At 30.9% G+C, this 22,900-nt stretch overlaps 1 protein-coding gene across 5 annotated transcripts in view; it reads left to right on the forward strand.

Moving 5' to 3' along the window:
* Klp10A (kinesin-like protein 10A) overlaps positions 1–22,900 on the forward strand; it is a 592,557-nt gene that overhangs the window by 8,501 nt on the left and 561,156 nt on the right. The window contains exon 1 of one of the 5 annotated variants that reach the window (XM_089594990.1): positions 6,429–6,537. The exons of 2 other annotated variants lie outside the window; for them this stretch is intronic. The gene's annotated coding sequence lies outside the window, so the exon portion shown is untranslated. Of the gene's footprint in view, positions 1–6,428; positions 6,538–21,365; positions 21,408–22,900 lie in introns of those variants that run through there. 2 more of the 5 variants (XM_089594988.1, XM_089594989.1) reach the window with 2 other exon arrangements.

The following is a 22,900-nucleotide window of genomic DNA, read 5'->3' on the forward strand; positions in this document are numbered from 1 at the left end:
GAATCCAATGATATAAATTATTTATATCGCTTACCCTGCGAAATTTCAAAATATTATTAATTTAATGTAGTGCTTTCTAACACGTATTCTTATGGTGATGGAGCTCACCCACGTAATGGAAACAACTTAAAAACTCGAACAAATCAACAGTTCCCGTAATAAGAGCGCATACGTTGTGTAGAAAAAAACCTCTTTCGAATGACGCCTAGCAAAGTAAGTGTTACCCTGGAAAATTTCGAGATATTCTAATAAAAATTGATCAAGTCATTGTATTTCCATAAGTTAGCCTATCTTCTCTTGCGTCAGTGATGCCAACTATACTTGAGTTTGCGAGAAAATTTGTGACCTACGACGTAGGTTGGCATTTCTGCACAAGGGAGCCTCCTTAACAGTTTCGGTCGTCACTTGATGGAGATTTAAATCCATTTCAAAATAAATGAAGAACGAGTTTATAAGTCAATCTTTACAATGTATCAATAAATACGGGTGTTACAATTGTTTCGGTATATTAATTATTTAATTTTATTTGAACTAAAATTGAGTATATCATAGAAAATAAATAAATTATATGAATTTCATAGGTATGTATTTTTTAAGAATTAGTATACGATTTATTAAAGAATTTGTTATTTAATATTTAACCACTGAAATACGTACGTATTATTGTGATACATAGATATTATACAGGTACATACATATTTGTATTTTTGCTAATTTATTTGATTAGTTCTTTTTTTTATATAACTTGATAAGTGATGACGTGCATATTTAAAATGATAGTATAGTTAATCGCTTATTCTTATAAATAATTATATACAGTTATAGTTAGTCATATATATTATTATAATGGGCATACATACAAAGGATATTTATTAAATTAATTAAAAGTTGAAAATATGATGACAAACTCCGATGTTCCATGGGATTGACCCCATATGTCCCTGGTGTCACGCTGACGCGTAGACCGCTGACCTACAGCCTGTTATGCTCTTGACAAAAAAAAACTGGTACAATAGCTTCGAGCTGTTTAAGTAAAGCATAAAATCAATTCTAATAAACCAAATATTGACAAGTAAACAATTTATTCGAATATAGAAACTTGATGTTTTTAAAATTCTTGATTCAAATAAATATTAATCTTTTTCTACAATGTCTCTTATTTGAAACAAAAAATCGTTTTTTCGAACGTATTCTTATAAACGATTTCTTTGTTTCGAATAAATCATATATGTCTTAATATTTTAGTCAACCGTTTGTTTGTGAAGAATATTTTTCGGAGAGTGCTTATATGCACAAAATACTATCTTAAGATATTGTTCGTTGAACCAAATAAATATGAATTAAATTTTAATAAATATTTGTTACTTTTGTTTTTCATGATCTAATTCCGAATAAATCATGTATTTCTTGTATATTAATAAATAATATTTGTTTTTCAATTGATTATTTTTTAAATTCAAATACGTCTGTAGCTTAATAAATAGTTTTACCCATTTAAATAAATATTTCATTGAATCCAAATAAACCAAATTCAAATAAATGCATGTATTTGAATTAAGGATATTTTTTTTCAGTGCACTCAAAATACTTTCTAGATATTTTAATAACAATTTGGCAAAATTATCTTATGAGCCATTATTATTATTTTTGAGGATTATTAAGTACCACACAACATTGAACGATTTTATATTTATTCATGCAGTCAATGAGTAACCCGTCATAGATCGGCTCACTAAGTATAAAACTATAACTCGTAACCCTTACAGAAAAAACTCGCTCTATCATCACGTGTCTAAATTGTTGCAATATGAAGTATAAGCGAAGAATCTTTTTTTTGATTTCCCTGCCAATCCAAACGTACGATACTCGGAGATTATTTAGCATAATGGTAAAATATGTATGTTAATATAAATTGCATGATTTTTAACACAGACTTTTTCTACTTTACGTTAAATAATTTTGTGAAGTGAAGATGTATGGAAAATATACTGTAGAACTGTACTCTACTTTTAACTTCGATATTGAAGGAAAAACGCGACATTTAATTTCAGAAAAGAATGAAAAAATGTATTACTCTGTTTAGTCTGCTTATCACCGTATTCTATTTTCTTAGTTATAAAACCTTTCTGATACGCTATTGCTTTTTGAAATAGTAATGTACGTACTTTACATACTGACTTTTTTAACAGGAACAATCTCTTAAAGAATATTTCAAAACAGAAACGTTGGATGATGAGAATAAATATTATTGCGAAGTTTGCAATGACACATGTGTTGCAACTTCGGAAACAATGATAACACGAAGTCCAAAAATTTTAATTCTTCATTTTCAATCCCTTATAACATCATATGATCATGATGCGAAAACTCAAGTGAAACTAACCCATGAGTAAGTCAACAGTATCTCTATCTGAAATTCGTAATTATATTTATGAACAAGAAATCAAGATGCAATATGAAGAATGACAGAACACAAAAGAGACATCGAGAAAAAAAAGAATACATCGGTACTATCACAACACAGCATTGAATTCACACATAATTTTAATTTTGATAATATTAAAATTTTAGACATAGAACAAAATTACAAAAAGCGCCTTTTTTCCGAAATGCTAAATATACATTACTTTAATAATAATATTAACAGACAACAAGATACAGAAAAATTGAAAGATTGTTATAGGTCTCTCGTTATGTCAATTAAGAAAGGTGACTAACTTTATATACATGATTCGAGGACCCCTTTCATTCATAGTATTAAGAAAACATGAACTGTTTATGTGCGTCTCAAGGAACTGCTTGCGATTCTTATTCGATTGTATTACGTGCGTGTACTATGTCATTTGTGTATGTGCAGGGTATAAAAGCAACTTAGCTTGAAACTCTGACTACATTACGATTTTACATCCCTTTCGTAAGAGTCAGAGGTATGTTATACATGTAAATTAATTTGCGTTTATTATATTTTACTTAAATTTGTATTGCAAAGAATTTTATTACTCATAGATTTTTGTACCTGATGAGGGCCGGGACGTTGTCCAAACAGCCGAAACGTCGTTTTGTTTTTTAATAAATTCAAAATTTGACAGTACCACCATTGGACGTTGTTTTTAATTAAGAAATCAAGATGTTTTTTAATGCGTCATTGAGCTTTTAAATAAGAAGAATGTAATCTAGAGATTTTTATATTTTTTAGGATGCGTATCAGCGAGAAATTTAATTTAAAAAGTTGGAAAGAAATTAATGACGATGAATCAGTCGGTACGTACAATGTATATATTGTATAATCAGTGCTATGTAACATAAATATGAATTTCACCTATACGATCTAAATAAAGTAGAAAAATTATCAAATTACATAAAAAAAACATCCTGTGATGTATGAGCAAAGATTTTACGTAGAGTACAGTATGACTGGTGGAAGTCTGAAATTAAATGAACTTTTCGACTACTTCTGTGGCTTTCCGGACAAACCGATTAACTCCATTTTTTTCAAAATTGAGTTAGGACCGGAAATCATAGTTTTTTTAGTGTACTTTCGTCCAAACTAACTTTTCAATTGATTTGAGTTACCAATGTCCTGTAATAGGCACAAGACCTAAGCGATTAACTGCTATTTTCCTGGCCTAATTGATTCATTGACTCTTGTCGTGGCCCAATTAAATAAGTTATATAACAAAATCATTGCTGCAGCAAAAATTGATGATTTAAATTGATTTGGTGCAGAAATCATGGAAGAATGTTGTGTTAAGTAATTCTCACTCTTTTAGAAGAGATGTGATGTAAATATGTGGCTTTTACAAATAAATTAATCAAAGCCTTCTTATAAATGCATACGTATGGTATTTGCGACTCGCGTCACACTTGGGCTGTTATGTTATAAGAGAGAGAAACTGGTAGCGAGATGTCAAATGCATTATTGGACTCCAATATCGTCGCAATAGCCACATATTTGTACAATGGGGTATAAAATATGGGCGCTAATGTCGGAGCCATGCCGTAGAAAAGCCTACTTCTCTCGCAGGGGCCAAAAATTTATTACCTAACGTGAATTTACTTTAGTGATCGGTGCTTCAGATCAGTTAAAATCCCTGCAACTGCAGTCCAAGCCTTGTTTCCAACGAAAAATAATCTCATTCAAAATTTTCAATGCCATTTTAAACGGGAGAAAACGAATCGTGTCACTTTTCGTCGAAAACATCGTTTTGTTGATAAAACTGTACAAAGTACTACTGTACTATTTTTGGATAATAAAAATCTACTACTTCATAACAACTAATTAGTGAGCAGGCATGGCATATGTCCTCGTGGTTAAATACGTCTTTTTGTTGAATATTCATAAGTTTGAGTAATCGAATAAGTTGTACGTTCCCGGCCTAACCGAATAACTCCCAAAACGACTCGTAGCAAGGAAGTCGATTGCATTTTTTTAACACCGATGTAAAATGACAAAGTCTTGTCTTAGTACCTAACTTAAGGCACAGCAAGAAACGCAAAGTTTCTGCTCTGTCAAAAAGTAGCTTTTCAATCTTTAAGGCCGTTTTTCTCGACAATCACGAAAGTGGGAGTTAATCGGTTTGTCCGGGAAGCCACATATTTAATGAAATCAATAAATGATGCAGTTGCCCATTCATTACTTGAATATCAATTTTGTTTGAACTTCCGCTTAACCCTGACCGCCTGAGAAGAGTTTTTATATAATAATATCTATTCACCAATTAAATTAGATTAAAGGAGAATAACTGTACCTGTTTGAGTGCTCATTCTAAGCAAATTCAGTGCATTTGGTCCCCCTAACAGTTGTAAATTAATTCTAATACATGAAAAACCAGAATCTAAAATGTTGTTAAATTGAAAATTTCAAATTATTAAAAAATATCGAGGCTAAAATGGTACTTGAGATAAATATTTACCAAGAACAAACATTCTTGTACCCATACAGTTGTAAATTAATTCTTACATGAAAAACCAGAACTTAAAATGTTGCTAAACTGAAAATTACAAATTATTAAAAATTATCAAGACTAATATGGTACTTGAAATAAATATTTACCAAAAACAAACAATCATGTACTCATACCAAAGTTAAAGTTAATCCATGAAGGGTTATTGGGTTAAGGGGAGTTGCTAAAGTTAATCCATGAAGCAATGAAAACTAACAAACCTGATACATTCGCTGTTGGTAGTGTCGCTTAGCCCACAGGAATGCACGTCTGGTAAAATAGTATTTTTACTGCGATCAAATACTTATCGTAAATTTCCAACAGTCATTTAGCTTTAAAATTTATTTATAAACGTTATATTTAAAAAATTACTGATAAATTTGGTTTTGTTTGACTTAGTATTTCTACTTAGTGTAACCTCCGTAAAGTGTTGAAAAACGGGACGGACTAAGTTGCCAGTTTTCGCGACAATGCATAGCGCTGCGTGTTATATACTTGGTAAATATGCAACAGGGACATATTAAATGGAATGAGGAGGGGGGTTGTAGCGGGTTTTGTAGTTTTTGTAGAGAGGGTAGTAACAATTTTTTTACTGTTTAAGAAACCTTTTCACTCCCCTTCTCTGGCTACGCTCAAGGTATTATTGTCTCTATAAGTTATTATTTAATTGCTATTCATAAGATTTGTAAAAGGTAATTAGTAATTAACAAACGTAGTAAAAAATATGATATGAAAATTAAAAAATTGTATAAAAAATATTGTTGTCATGTATCGCACTACTTCATGGTTTTCAAATAAACTAAACAATCATGGATCAGACGTATATAATCTTTTTGCCATCGTAGTATACTCTGGGTGTAATAATGGTGGTGATTATTTCGCATTTATTCAGGAATATTCCAGTAGAAAATGGCTGTATTGCAATGATACATCAGTTTCATAAGTAAGTTAGGGTTCAAGTATTTATTATTACAAATATTTGCTGTTAATAATTGAATTAGGATAGGAGTTTTAATATTCATCGAAATTATCATTGTATATAGTAAGTTCAATGTCAGTTCTTTTGCGAAAGGCTCTTTTAAAAACTTTCATTCTTGACATATTTTTTCTTTTTTTCAAATTACTTAACTATTAACATTACATATTACTGTATACTTGTAAAAACCTTGGTAAAAAATGTTATCAGTCTACTTTATCTCTCTAATAACTATCCGTTGTTGGTTCAATTGTAAGAAACATAAATCAGTAATTAGTACATACAATAACGTGTCTCAACAAATGGTCAAAACGCTTAAAAATATACTTTTTCCCCTGTGCTATTCACAAAACCGGCTTACGTCTACGGTTTTGATGATAATACATACATTATTTCTTATTAATCTGATGAATTAAATATATTTTTGCAGTGCTTTTTACAGTACATACTTTTTTAGGAATCTTATACAGAAGTTTTAAAACTGTGCAAGAGTAAAGCATCAACAACTTGCAGTGTTGATGAAAAGAGTAGGAATGCTTACGTACTGGTGTACCGAAGCTCGTCAATTGTGTTACCGTCTGTATCAGATACAATGATTGGGCGTCGGAACATATCAAGGTATATTAACAATCTATCTCTTATACGAACTGTTATTGATCGGACTTCTGTATTAAAAGTATAAACATTGCAATGGCTCAAGTAAGTTGGAAATTACATAATATTGATCGTAAATTTAGGAGACAGTGTAACTACTAAAAAAAACGGAAGAGATTTATTTTATTTATTGCGCTTAACGAACGATACATAAAGATCGGGTCTTTACACATTTAAGTAAAACAACCTGTTTAATTTTGTAACTGATAAGCAACCTAGAGCACTTTTGTATTCTTAATACATTTGGGGTTTCAGCAATTGCAATGCTGTTACTTTAAAATAAATAGGGAAAAAGTGGATGCGATATCCCCAATTGTTTAAGTTGAAAAATTAATTTTTTTTATGCCAAAAATGTTAATAACGCCAGTATTGATTTTTGTTTCCTGATAGCTATTGTAATTATAAATATGTTATCGAACCGACATGTAGATAAACTAATGAATTCTACGAGATAGATTTTTTTTACGTCAATCTTAAGTTTTTGAAATAAAAAATTTATTCTTACGGCATTTCTAAAAAAATTATGTTGGGAAATGCATAATTTTTTCTCCACTGAAAATCATGCACTAAAATCGTAGGTATAATCAAAGCAATGGTGCGTACATGTAGCATCGCTCTGTAAACTGGATTGCTTCTTGGGTTAATTTCTAACCTTTTCGTATATTTAAACTTATAGTACCTCAATTTTCCTGAAGTCGACATATGGGAGGATGGTAAAAAAAAGTTTTTTTGTCTCTTTCAAATTGAACAAAATACCAGTTGAATATTCATTTATATCCGGCTATATGGTAAAATATTTTGTTAGCCGAAATTGGGTGGTAGATTCTGAACAATATATTTTTGACAAATACTTTCGTTTTTTAAGCTGCATGAAAATTAAGGAGATCTTTTATTACCATCTTCTAATCATGAAAGAAAATTGCCAACCGAGTTCAATCGTCCATTTTTGACACATAAATTTTTTAAATCACTAAAAAATAAGATTTTTTAACGAACACGGGCAAACCAAGGTTTATGTTGTTTACAACGGATGTCTAGGTAATTATCGCTTCTTGAAGTTTTCATAAGTAATGTGTTTTATTGTTATCCATTTTGAAAGAAATTTCACGCAATTCGTTCATTCCCTAAGCTTTTGAAGTCAAAGTACTCGATGTACTGAATCGGGTTACACTCCAGTAAAAATAAAAAACAATTCCCAGAATTATTTGCTAATAAGTACAAGCAACTTTTACTGAACCTTTTCAACACCCCAACCTTAAAAATTGTATTTAATCACTATACAATTTCAATGGCTGGGGGGTTGAAAATGGGGTGAAATAAAAGTTGTAAGGTAGCATTGGCACGTAATTCTGTGATTTTTTTATGTCTGTTGCAGTTCAGCTGTATACAGTGCTACATGATGTCATTTACCCCCACCACCAAGTCTTTGAGTTCAAAGAGTAGAGAATGCGAAAATGGGGTGAAATTTCTTTTAAAATGGATAGAATTGAAGTGCATTAATTGTGAAGTTCTCAAGAAGCGATGACTGCGCCGCTATCCGTTGTAAACAATATCAACCTTGATTTGCACACGGAGAGAGCTCTGATGCTATGGTAGTATGCGCATCTATATACTACCAAAGTACAGTGCGTCACATACTACAGTAGCACCCGTGGATCGCAACGGTAGTATCGAGAGTCTGCTACGGTAGTATAAAGACCTACATACAACTGTAGATCGTGAAACGCACTACTATAGCTTCTGCTTTATACTGCAGTAGCACCTTTGAGGCGCTGCAAAAGTATCGAATCTCACGTACTAAGTTAGCTCGGGGCTCATACCAAATTGGTATGGCTCACGAGTAAACGTAGTATACGTCGTCTGTACTACGCCACTATACCGTTAATAGTGGCTTACAAGTTATTGTTATAACTTTAGGATAATTAAAACAATGCCCATGCTGATGAGGTTTATTCAATAAAACGTATTAGAAAATGTTTTTTTGTTAGCAAAATTAATCCATACTAAAAGTAATAGACTCGTATCATTATATTTTTTTCCCTTGAGTAAACTATTGAGCACGAATCTTATCTTGGATGAAGATATTTAGTAAGTTTGTTACAATAACACAGCATGTCGACTTTAAAAAGTGTTACATATTTTTATACCGACACCTATCGCCACTATTCCATCGAAATGTTTATGTTAATGTATCTTACAAAACTTTTGAGATTTAAAAGTATGCAAAAAAAAATCTTAGTTACTTTAATTAGCGTAGTTATCATTTTTGTATGGGGTTCACAAGAGTTTTTTTATGGTAAAAGAAATAATACTAGACAACAAATGACTTTTAAATCAGTTTTAACATATTTGTCTAAAAAAGTTAAAATGTGCGGTCTTACAATGCTTCTTCTTTTGGATAATCTCAGCATACCGGAGGTCTGAATTTTTTCTTTCACTTACTATCGTTCACCACAAAATATTTAAGCTTACAGATTCAACATTACAACGTCGCTTAACAAAAAATCTGATATGAAAACACAAATGGAGATCTTGAAAATGCAGTACTTATGAAACTACGTGTTGCATTTGCAATTCGGTTTTAAAAGTTATGCCGCCAAACAACGGTATAGTGGCGTAGTACAGACGACATATACTATGTTTGCTCGTGAGCCATACCAATTTGGTATGAGCCCCGAGCTAACTTAGTACGTAAGATTCGATACTTCTGCAGTGCCTCAAAGGTGCTACTGTAGTATAAAGCAAAAGCTATAGTAGTGCGTTTCACAATCTACAGTTGTATGTAGATCCTTATACTACCGTAGCAGACTCGATACTACCGTTGCATTCCACGGGCGCTACTGTAGTATGTGACGCACTGTACTCCGGTAGTATACAGATATGCATACTACCATAGCATCAGAGCTTTCTCCATGCAGGTATTCGTTAAAAAATCTTATTTTTTAATAATTCAAAAAAAATTAATTTTCTGAAACAAACGCCGACAAGTATGCCCACTAGTACAATAGCAGTTTTTTTAAAACTAGTGCCATCTTCACCGAGGCTATTTTTCAGCTGTAGAGTTGGATGGCGATTGTGCGGCAAATTCTGTTTTTCTCATTGAGAGCGCTGTGAACGTTCAGGGTGGGGTCCGAAATAACGACAGTTCATTTCCATTTTGCAGTAAAACTATGAATGTTCATTTCAGTGACGTGTATTCCGACGATAACGATAGCTCACTGCAGCGACTGTTCAGTATTTCGACAGCCAATCACGAAGCAGTAAAAGAAGAAAGTCAAAGTAAACTGCCTTATGACTATAACAGCCAATCATAAGGCAGTTTACTTTGACTTTCTTCTTATACTGCTTCGTGATTGGCTGTCGAAATACTGAACAGTCGCTGCACTGAGCTATCGTTATCGTCGGAATACACGTCTCTAAAATAAACATTCATAGTTTTACTGCAAAATTGAAGTGAACTGTCGTTATTTTGGACCCCACCCAACGTTCAAATGTCACGAGAAACGCCCCGAAGTAAAAAATGTACGATTTTGCGCTCTTGGAAACAAAAACGTCATTAGCACCTTGGTCACATACATACAAAGAACCTCGCCCTTAGGGCGAAATTTTTTTACTTTGCGCCCATTATAAAAAAAACACAATTTTAAAAAAAATTTATTTCTCTAAGTATTGCCACATTAATTGGATGTAAACTATTAAACTGGTGTTTGATGTTCAATATAAAAGAGAAAAAAAAATTTTGTTACCACGCCTTGATATGTCAGTTTCAGACAATTTGGGGAGCATAAGTTCAAATGTACAAAGTGGTAGAAATAACTCCAAGAACTAAAGTTGCCAAAGTAATCCGGTTTTCATAGCGATGCTACGTGTACGCACCATTGCTCTATATTTCATTTATTTATTTATTTTTTGTTCTTCCGGGCAATGGACTAATCCAAAATTTGTAAAACGAATTAAACATAAAGTTCAACAGGGCTAAGCTGTGATCCCAACTTAATACGACATGACATCAGTCTCCACTTTTAAACGTAAACAAAATTAAAAAAAAAAAAAAAAAAAAAAAAATCATGAATTGAATAATATAATTAGGCTCATGTTGCAAATCCTTGTAAAATATTATTTCTAATTAAAGTGACGTTATTTAAGCACTTACAAATTGATGTGCTCAGGAACATTTATAAATAATGTTTATAGACTACACAACTTGATGAAAATAACCTGAGTAACGAAATCAACGATTACGTAACAAACTTTGCAAAATCTTCAGTAGTTCAACAAAGACAAATCATGCCTGAGTATGCATCAGAGGACTCTATCAGTTCATTTATGCATGAAAATAATTATTCGCAATTCCATCAAGATATTATAAGCGATTGTACTTCATTATACTACATTAGAAGAAAATATCATAAAATGTCAGAAAGTAAGCAGGATTCTTGGATGAATAAAGAAGATACGAGGATTGTAAGCTAATTATGGTTAAAAACGTACAACGATAATGTTACTAAATATTTCCGCAAACTGAAATCAAAGTTTTGTACTTTTTGTACTTCTTTTTTGCACTTTATGAGTAAAACGGAAATTTTCAATTTTACAGATTACTGATATAGAAGCAATAGAAAGTGTATCGCAGAAAGTGTTGAAATTGATAGAATCAAGTATTCCTGAAGTGCCTGACGATCAATACTCTTTTTTCATTTCAACGTCACTTGTCCCGCTCTTTTCATCACCTATTTGATTCTTTAAAAAAAAAAAAAAAAATACAAATTTAAAAATATAGAGAAAAAACAAAGGTCTTTCATGAAGTAGATAAGCAAAGAAGCTCCTTATAAATATGGGTCATTCTTTTCCAAACCGAACGGATTCTGCTAAAAATTAATCGTCACCTCTCTGATTCGGCTGAAAATTTTTTTCCAGTTTCTATATTGTAAAACAAGAGTTATGTGTCCGAGGAGTTTTTTTTTATCGCCTATTTTCGATTTTATAAGTTGTAACGAATTTTATAATAGTTGTTGGGAGACTCATTTTAAACAATGTATAGCTCCGAATCCTTAAGAGCTACAAAATATTCACTAATGGCACTTTTGTATCTAAATAGTTGAACTTTAAGAAAAAAAAGTTTAAAAAAAAATTATCATCAAATTGATTTTGTTGTTAACAATTTAACTGTTTTAATCAATTTTTAACAATTTCCCCCAAAATAAATCGAGTTTTTATTAGTACCATCGTATTCTGCGTCAAATTTTACGCAAAATCATGTTTTTAAAATATGGAAACTTTTCAATTGTTATTGTTAAAATATTAATTTATGTAGCGCGTAATGGTAAAAAAACTGTTTTTTTAATATAAAATGATATACGTACCTCGTACCTAAAAAAGTTGAATTTAAAAAATGTAGATAATTGAAAGATCTACAACTTTTGTACTCACCATTTGTCAGTATAACCTAAAAATTTTGTATTATCATGCAAAAAAGCAAGAAATCACCGTTTTATCATTTATTTTGTATAAATTTTCATTAAAATTAAATCATAAGTGATTTGTTTTCCAATCTTATCTCCCGAATGATATAAACGAGTTTTCATTGAAGAAAGAAAAAAGAGTATTAACCACTAGACAAAAAAATAGCAATAACAATGCTCGGCGTAACATCAACACCTAAACTGTTTTTCGTTCTTAAAATTTTATAATTTGCTACTTTGTTTTTTAATGTTTTATTTATTGTCAGCTTTTATATAAAAAAAAGATTTTTCATCCCTTTGATTTTTTGGAATTTTGAAAAATTTCGTGGGTAAGCCTGCCTACTGTACGATCTATGATTCAAAGTGTTACCCACGCTACTCTCGTACATTCCCCGTACTACAAGTTGGTTGGCTTTTGGATCAGCTGTGCGTTTATGTGGGTCCGCTACCAAGACATATTCTCACTTGTTGTAGACGCTACAAAAAGAGGATTCTTCAAGTGAAGAATCTGATATAAAAGTTGGAAGTAGTGTGACGGTACATCTGGATTTTCGGGAGATAATCTATCTTTTGCAAAGTGAACAAGTAGATTTTTCAACAAAGAATTAAGCTTCTTAGGATCTTCGCCTATCAAAAAACAAAAACCATCGTCGAAAAGGTGTTTGAAAGAAAAATCAAAACAAATATTGTCCGTAGTTAATAAAAAAATTTTAATTTGAGCTGAGATGATCCAGATGATCTTGAAGCAGATGACGACGAGTCTTCAATAATAAGTGCTTTGCAAGAAAGGTTGTACCTGAAAATTTCGTAATATTTATAAATAAATATTAAGAAATCATAATGTTAACTGGGTTTTTTATTACACATTTTTATTACTTCAATAAAATATAATTTCTTCAGTTATTATTGCTTATCACCGTTTTACAATTAAAAAATTATGCTTAATAATTAATAAAATGGTGATTTCTCGCTTTTTTGCATGATAATACAAACTTTTGAGGTTATACTGTCAAACGGTGAATACAAAAGTTGTAGAACTTTCAATTATCTACAACTTTTAGATTTAACTTTTTTTGATACGAGGTACAGATATTATTTTATACTTAAAAAACATTTTTTTTCACCATTACGCGCTACATAAATTAATATTTTAACGATAACGATTGAAAAGTCTCCATATTTTAAAAACATGATTTTTACGTAAAGTTTGACGCAGAATACGATGGGAATAATAGAAACTCGATTCATTTTGGGGGAAATTGTTAAAAATTAATTAAAACAATTAAATTGTTAATAACAATATTAATTTGTTGATAATTTTTTTTTTCAATTTTTTTTCTTAAATTTCAACTCTTAAGATACAAAAGTGCAATTAGTGAATATTTCGTAGCTCTTAAGGATTCGGCGCTATACATTGTTTGAAATGAGTCTCCAACAACTATTATGAAATTTATTACAACTTATAAAATCGAAAATAGGCGATGAAAAAAAAACTTCTCGGACACATAACTCTTATTTTACAATATAGAAACTGGAAAAAAATTTTCAGCCGAATTAGAGAGGTGACGGTCAAAATCCGTTCGATTTGTAAAAGAATTACCCGTATGTGAGAAATTCTGGAGCACACAATACAGAAACTGACCAGTGTAATACTTTTATTTGTGCTAACACTGACGTGTAACAAGTACAAGTATGGCACATAAAAAGTCAGATACGCAAAATTAAGTGTTAGTACATAACTCCATATGTTTGGATCATTTTGCAAACGTTCGGAATGAATAAAAAAAAGTTTATGAGGAATAATTTCATAACTTTTTACGAATGACGTAAAGTTTAAAAAAAGTAAAAATGTTTGGATCAGATGAAATCGTCATTATGTATGAATCCATGTTAAACGATATAAATTGTTTAACGTTTTTAAGGGAGCTTTGTGCGATGATATTTTTTTGCAATTCTGAAACTCCTAAGAGTATTTTTACCAAGAAAAAAATATAGTTTGACACATATGTTTGCCTGGCGCCCTCGTACACTATGGTCATGTAGTTGATAATTAGAGAAAAAATCGAAATCAAGTGCATTACAATAATAACCACTTATTTTATCGGAACAAACGCTGTCTTTGTAACGAAATTATGACTAGCCACATTACCACATTCATATTCAGAGCTAAAAAAACTGGCAGTATTGATCCATGGTACACTCTAGCACATAAGAAAATAAATAACTTTTGAAATGTTTTATGATTTTAGAATCCTCCGAATCATTGATAGAAAAATGCAAGGAAAATGCAAAAAATACGGCAAAATCAATCATTGTGTAAGTTATACATGAAATAAATTTCATATAAGCTATCAGTCAAAAATTGTAAATGTTAGTTGATATAACCCTGGAATAATCTGCATACGGAAATGAAAGAATTTGTTGCAGTTATGTTGAAACTTTACAATCAACATCCACTGACCTATCGATACCCCATCTTTCTTCTAAGTTTTCGAGACAAATTAATAGACGTATAAAGGTATGCTAAAAAAATATTGAAATTTAAGATAGAAAAGGTGTTGGATACAAAAATATGTATGTACACAGTAAAAAATATCGTAGTTTAATTATTACGTTTAGCGTAGGAAATAATCCAACTTATGCTGAGCGTGGTATATTTACAATAGCAGTAGTAAAAATTCTATTGTAGTAGTAAATTTACTTCGCACTTTGTAAGACTAAAATTAGAATGAGGTAGTAGTATCTGAGCTGTTTTTTCACTATTCCAATAGTAAATTTACTGAAGTAGTAGTAAGTATGCAACGTATGCAGTAGATGGCGTGATCACAATCGTAGTAAAATTACTAAGTAGTGGTGTACAATAATTGTTGAAGCCAATGATAATATATACACATTTAAGTGCTTTTAATTGATTGTTACTACTATTGATATCATGAAATTAAATTTATTCAGTATTAGTACTATCAATGTTGTTACAAAATTATACGCTAATTAACAAAAGGGTTTTAGATTGTCAAGTGTTACAAACAGAACATATTAAACTTACTTACAATATTTTAGTACTATCAAAGAAACTATAAAAAGTCTTTTAAATTTTGTACTGAAGATACATTTAAATGAGCGCTGGTTACTGTAGAAAAAACATCTAACTATTACCTGTACATTAACTCATTTACCTCGTCGGCATCTAGGTGCTGCAGCTTCACGCGGTACACAATAACATAATGTCGAAAAGCAAGAACAGCAAATCTCATGGTTCTTTACCCTGCGACTTGCTTGAGAGTTATGAATATCTGCACTTTTTCGAATTACTACTCCAGTAGTAAACTTTACTACGTGAATAGTTACACGCAAAAAGGTTCACACTGTGTAGGACATTGCAGTCGACACCTTAATACCTCGTTCGCATTTGCCTCGTAAGATGGCGTGTACTGCACGGTATTTTTACGTGTAGGCACGTCTACCTTCTGTTTATACTACACAGTCTGTAGAGCTGCACTCACACGCTCTTTTGACCTGCGTGCACGGCATTTTCGGTTGTAAAGAGAAGTAGTCGTCCTTGCGTTGAGCATATATACGTATAATAAATACGATGACTTTCAAATTAGTGTATGGTAATTAAGTTACTCAGTACTGTTATTAATAATTATTTTATTAAATACAAATGAAAAGTAAAAAATGTTATAGATAATAAATATGCAATCAGTAAAAAAATCACAACACGTGTCTACTTATAACATATAAACCATCATCTTTAAGACTGTTAGGATTCGAATGCAATTTAGTTTAAAGTTGCAGCTTTTTGAGAAGTATAATAAAATGCGTGTATTCAAAGGCTCAGCTGTAGCTGGTTAGTATTTAATAGAAGTTAATATTTCGTTTCCTTTAGCAAGTAACAGGACTAAATTAAGTAAAATTACTAATAATAAATTTGATTATAAAAAAAGTACGTGCATAGTTGCAAAAATTGCCGAAAATAATTTTATACAATACAGCAAAATAATAAATATATTTGTGGTAGACAAGAAAACTATTGTTAGGTGCATCCCAATAAAACAAATTGGATTTGATAAGCATTTTTCAGCAGATTGTGTTTATGTCAAAAAAAAAGTGCGAATACGTACATTACGATTCTTCAATTACTGTTACTCCATCTCTTATTTTTACAAAAAATGATGGTTCATATGTTATAAGTAGACACGTATTGTGATTTTTTTACTGATTCAAATTTATTTTCAATAACATGTTTTACTTTTCATTTGTATTTAATAAAATAATTATCAATAACAGTACTGAGTAACTAAATTACCATACACTAATTTGAAAGTCACCGTATTTATTATACGTATATATATGCTCAACGCAAGGACGACTACTTCTCTTTATACCCGAAAATGCCGTGCACGCAGGTCAAAAGAGCGTGTGAGTGCAGCTCTACAGACTGTGTAGTATACACAGAAGGTATACGTGCCTGCACGTAAAAATACCGTGCAGTACACGCCATCTTACGAGGCAAATGCGCACGAGGTATTAAGGTGTCGACTGCACTGTCCTGCACAGCATGAACCTTTTTGCATGTGTTATACTTAGCGAAGCGTAATAATCTATAAGACAGTTGTTATTTTACTTATTCGGTAGTAAATTTGGTTACTGTTGTGCGTAGTACAATTATTACGTTCAGCATAGGTCGGATTATGTCCTATGCTAAGCATAGTGAAATCGCAACACTAGTAGTAGATTTACGAAAAGCTTAGTAACTATAAACTAGTACTTTTACATCGCGGAACGAAGGAATTTTTACTAGAAGAATAGTAAATCCACTAAAGCCATTTTTTACTTTGTATGTATGTATGTAGATACTTAAAATTCATAGAATTATTTACATGGATTAGATATATATTACTACTGTAAGGCTTTTACTGGAATCAAATTTTTTTCATTAATTTTTATAAATTTTCCACTAAGAACTTTGGGAAAGTAAAATAGTAGTTGTTCTCATTGATACGCATCCTATCCGTGGCGTTTTCCGTGACATTTTTAATCGCTCTGGAAGAGATGTGCATCTGTGGCAAATACTATTATTTCTAGCGAGGACGTAGTAAACGTCCAAATATAAATTAATTACATCAGAGGTATGAATAATTCTTATTACAAGAAGCAAGTATCTTAACACAAGTGTTTGTAAATCTATAAATCATTCTCGTATACTACCTTAAAAAACCAGAATAATTATGAATGAAGCCTTTTATTCGTTGTGTAATGGGTTCAAGCTGAGATCACGTGGTTATGATTCAAATGACATTCGTGAGTTATAAAAATAAACGGTTTATGAATAATCATTACAACCATTTTTTTTTTTTACAAAACTTTATTTGAATTAAAATCTCATTAAGATATCCTTCGTTGAGACACACAATGAAATGTGAAATATAAATGACGGTAGTAAGGGTACGGTCATATGGAGCATGGAATCCGAATACGGAACTCATGTAAAGAGACCTTTTTCGAACACCTCTTCTCTTTCTCACTCTCATGAGTTAAAATGGGTTCTGTATCCCATGTGACTGAATCCTAACGCTATTATAAATAGCTTCCAAGTTATCATCTTGACTTATGTGGTATCATTTTTTTCCGTGTATGGTTAATGATTTTTATAGGAAAGTGCAGTCAAGTCGCCAAATAAGATATTACGTTCTGAAAATATTAATGTCGATTCCAGTAAGGATGGAGATATTATGTAAGATAATAATTATCGATGCAATTAATAAAAGTACAACGTAAATACCGTATAAAAAATGAACTACATAAATTTCAGTCTTTTCACTTATCTAGTTAATCAAAGTGGTTGTTAAATATCAATTAAAAAGAATCATTTACCTTGTCTAGATGATGACACATGGTTAAATGACGTGATTGTTGACTTCTATCTGAACTTTTTATACTTTGAAAAATTAGATATGCAGAACCAAGAAAGAACATACATATTCAGCTCTCTTTTTTACAAGAAATAGATTGATTATATGACAAAAACTTACATAGAGCATCAAAAAGTGGACTAAGAAAGTCAATATTTTCGAATTTGAATTTTTAATGATTCCAGTTTGTGAAAGATAAAAAAAGTACTTTTTTTAAAAATTTTTAATTTTTGTAATGTCATATTACATCAGCAGCAAAATTATCAAACGCAAAAGTGCTGTAACTTAACTATTCTCACTATTGTACTTTATGAAATAACAAAATACAATAAATATTCCTAGGCATAACTGGTTTTTAATAATAATACATTTTATTCAATTAAAGAGCAGAAATACTTTTACCGATAAACGTTCCGAGAACATGAAAGAAGTAGATGATTTTGAAAAATACCATAAGTAAGTATAACAAAGAGTGTCTTGTACTTAAAAACAGTAGTTTTCGTCGGATAAGTGCCGTCGTCCCCGGGGCTATTGGGCGGGCCCCGAGAGACCTGCGAAGCAGGGCCTAAGGGACGTAAGGTAGCCCTGGAGCGATAGCGCTTAAGTGGCGAATCCTATTTTTTATACCGAGGGCACACTAGCCTCTCAAAAACGCCCGAGGTAAAAAAACATTTTTTACTAACGTAACATATTTTTCAATAATTTTTAAGTACAGGTACAATAACGTTGAAAGTAGAGTATTTATCAGATATAAATAAATACAACTTCCGTATCACATTTGAATTCAGTGAAGTAGCGTACGATTATAATTGTAATTAAAAGACAAATAATTTTAAATAAGTTATACAAATAGAGTTATTTCTACGATTCAAATGTTTGTTAGACTACCTACATTGTTGGAATGACGCAACGATACATCGATATGAAATTATTTTTTCTGACCTCGGGCGTTTTTTAGAGGCTGGTGTGCCCTTGGTAGGAAAAATAGGATGCGAGCTATATTTTTCTCACTGGTGATGTGACGCAGTAAACGTTTAAAGCTTAAAAAAAAAACGCCCGAAGTAGGAAAAATTGTTTCTGTACAATAATTTTTATTAGATGTATTGAAACAAATTGATGTTACTTGCAGGCCCCTTTTGTTGGTATTTGATTCAATGAACAGTTGTGATGTCAATAATGTAAAAGAGAATGTATTGCGTTACTTAAATTTAGAATATGAAAATGAAATAGAAAAAAACTATAATCTCTATACAAACCTTGACGTTATTCATATGGATGTCCCACAGCAGACAAATTCAAATGATTGTGGCGTGTATGCATTACAATACGAAAAATGTTTGATTACAAAACCCAATTAGAGACTACACAAATACAAGCCGATTCAGAAATTGGTTTACATTAGATGACATCAACAATAAACGGACAGTAATAAAAAATACAATATTAACAAAATCACAGAGAGCTCGAAAAATGCTTACATGTACCACATAAAGAGAACAAAATTTTCATATCAATTGAAAAGTATGTTTGCAATAAGGTAAATGTCCCTATTATGACCATAAATTTCATCAAACTGCATCTTTGATTTTTTTTTCTCAACTGTGAGCTTTAACAGTAGAAATTTTGGTATTAGCTGGTGCGCTATAAATTAACTATTATTATTCTAATATTTAAATATGGTTCTTAGTTGTTAAAATACTTTATTTTATGAAAAAATTATAAGACCAAAATGTACATAATTATGAAACGTTGTACCTATTGTTTCATATTACGTCTCTATTTATGAAACTTTTTAAAAAACGTAAATTTAGTATAATATTTTAAGACAATTAAAGTATTTTTATTTGCATAACACTATTTTATTTAATAAAAATAATTATATCGTATATTTGTTAACAGAAATATATAAATTCCTTGTTAAAGTTTGATGCCATAATACGGACAGTTCAAAAGATAGGTTGTATACTACTTTGTCCCTATTTATAGAATCATCTTTGCAATTGGTCATTTATTGCATGTAAAATGAAATTTTTCTAGTGAATTCATAAAGATACATAAAATTTACCTTACAAGAGAAATAAAAATTATTAAAACAAAACTTTTTCGTTGGGAAGAAGTAAATTACTAGTTGTAAAGTCCCTAACTATGTACCTATCAAGTAAGATCTATCTTCGAATAGAATTCTACAGTTAAAGTTGGTTTGATCATTAAAAACAATGTTTCTTACTAACAGTATTAATGCTAAATTTAATAATTTTAAAATTTTATTTTTTTTGTAGTATAATGGTTAATAATTAGATTCTACTTAAAAATGTATTGTTACAAAACAAGATCTTTTATGAATGATTCCATGTGACTATAACAAATTTTGAGAATATTAATTTTCTTTGTGATGACAAATGTGTCAATATAGTATGTTAATAGGTTTATTTTTTAAATAATGGATTGAAAGCTGAAATCGAAGTAAAAGTATTAACCTGTTGAATAAGCAAGACATGTAAATTAAATAATCAATTATGTTGATATAATATGTCGTTATATAAATTTTCTTATACAATAAGTAGTAACTGTAATTTTTTTAGGAGTTTTTATAGTTTGGACTAGCTTAAAATAAGAATTTTGGTAATTAACATACCGTCAAATATGCCCTAATATTTGTTAACGCTATTGCGATATCACTACACGGGAAAAAAGTTGGTTGGACTGTTTGCTCAACTTTACTGTGTACAGCGCCCCCAGTGGGTGATGCTCTCGCTCACTCAAGTTAAGTGAACTGCTCACCCAACCACTGGTGGCTCTGTACACAGTAAAGTTAAGCAAACAGTCCACCCAATTTATGTATTAGTTTCCAGTGTATGTAATAGTTTAGTGCACGTAAAGTTTCATATACATACCATTAATATCTTGGCCTCAGTGAGTAAATCAGAAAATGACCATAGGTGGTATTTTATGATTACAGAAATAATTATTTGGTGCCTTTTTTAAACCTAAACATTAAATTTTCTATTGCTTTAAAAGCTAATTAACATGTTTTTGCCTAATAATTGATTATAATTTACTTTACTCATTTAATTTAAGTGGTGTTATCCAAGATACTGTTGGTATTTTACCAAAGCATAAAATTGAAAGGAAAATTGTTTTGGAGAACATTGTTTCATAATAATGATTTACAGCTGGGCATAAGGCAAAAAAATAGTTTTTCTAACAACTTTAAAACAATTTTTTTTTTTTACTTCTCTGAAATTTCGCGCTTTATAATTCCTGAAATCGGGAGCACTGGTCCAAATTACAGTAATCATATACTTATGCTTATAGGGAATCCAAAAAACTGTCAAATGACTTCACCAGTGATGTAAATTTACAAGTTCTTCAATTTGTATGTCAATCACTTGAAGGTTTAATCTCTACAGCACTTTAAAAAAGCTCTAGAAACTTCTAGGAAGCTCTGACACAATCGGTATCACATTTTGTCTTATTTAAAAGTTTTGTAGCTTAGCTTCAATCTGAAAATTTTAAATAAAAATTTGCCAATTTAAAAAATATATTATTGAAGTATAACGATGGTGACTGACCAGCGTTGGCCGTGATGGTAAAAAGTTTGCTGCCAACCGCAACCTTCAGAACGCTTTTTTATCAGCGCCACTGCTGGCCAAGCTGTGAACTATCGCTGATGTATACGTACGTGTGTACATATGATGTATATAAACCAGTGCTTATCACCCAATGACTTAAGGCGCTTACTGACTATTCCATTAATTAATATATAGAATATATAGAATTAATAATAATAGAATGTTCATTAATAACACAAGCACATACCACCCGATGACCCAGGGCGATTACTGGTCACTCTATAAATTAATTATTAATTACTTAAATGTTAATTATTAACACAAGAACCTATCACCCGATGACCCAAAGCGCTGACTGGCCATTCTATTAAATAATAAAATGTTAATTTACAACACAATCGCCTACCACCCGATGACTTGGGGCTGTATTTACTAAAAAAAAAAATGCTTTTAGAAGAGTATGTACTTAAACAAAATAAATATTAAGCTTTAAATGAACACAAAAGCTCTTATTGGTTTATTATATTGAGTGATATTAGAAAGGGCGATAGTCAATTTATTGATAATATTAATGATCAGAAACATAACGACTCATGATGCAACGTGTAATAACGAAATAGAAACCTTCAAAAGATTCTGAAATTTATTATTTATTAACTAATAGGTTTTATAACACTAGGTGCTTGTGTTATTAATGAACGATCTAATAATTAATAGTGGCAAGTAAGCGCCGCGGGTCATCGGGTGATAAGCACTTGTGTTATTTATTAACAACCTATTAATAGAGTGGCCAGTAAGCACCCTGGGTCATCGTATACTATAATTAAGGGAAATTACAATTTACGGGCTCGCATACATAATATGTAGTATATGCTAGTTATGGGATCTGAAATATCATAGTTGTGCTAGAACTTATATTTAATATTTATAATACATTGTATTATAATTTTTTATGCTATGGTATTGAACTTTGTCATTGGGTTTTGCCTAAATATTGAAGAAAAAGACCAAATAAATAGAATATTACAAGAAATTATAACTTCTCTAGACAGTTAAGCTTGCTTTTCATTATTTCATAGATTTATCTAGCCATCAATTAATTTTTAGTGTGAGCAATAACTATAAGTAATTTTAGCCAAAAGTTGTAAAAATGATATGATTCCTCTAAAAACTTTAATCAACCTTAAAGTATTATCCTACACATTATTTGGAGCATTCTGCAAGATTTTGTCCTACTTTAGAGAGCCAGCCACAAAACCACTTCTCATTGGAGACCATGCCAAAATTCGCGTAATGTAACAGTAGTTAAACTTGTAGTAATAATGCTCCATGATTCCTTATTGGATCTGTGATGATAAAAAGGAAGGCACAATTTAGC

The sequence above is a fragment of the Copidosoma floridanum genome, unplaced genomic scaffold (assembly GCF_036245765.1).
Source record: "Copidosoma floridanum isolate Cflo_tuat_1 unplaced genomic scaffold, Cflo_Japanese_pri ptg000022l, whole genome shotgun sequence".
NCBI lineage: Eukaryota > Metazoa > Arthropoda > Insecta > Hymenoptera > Encyrtidae > Copidosoma > Copidosoma floridanum.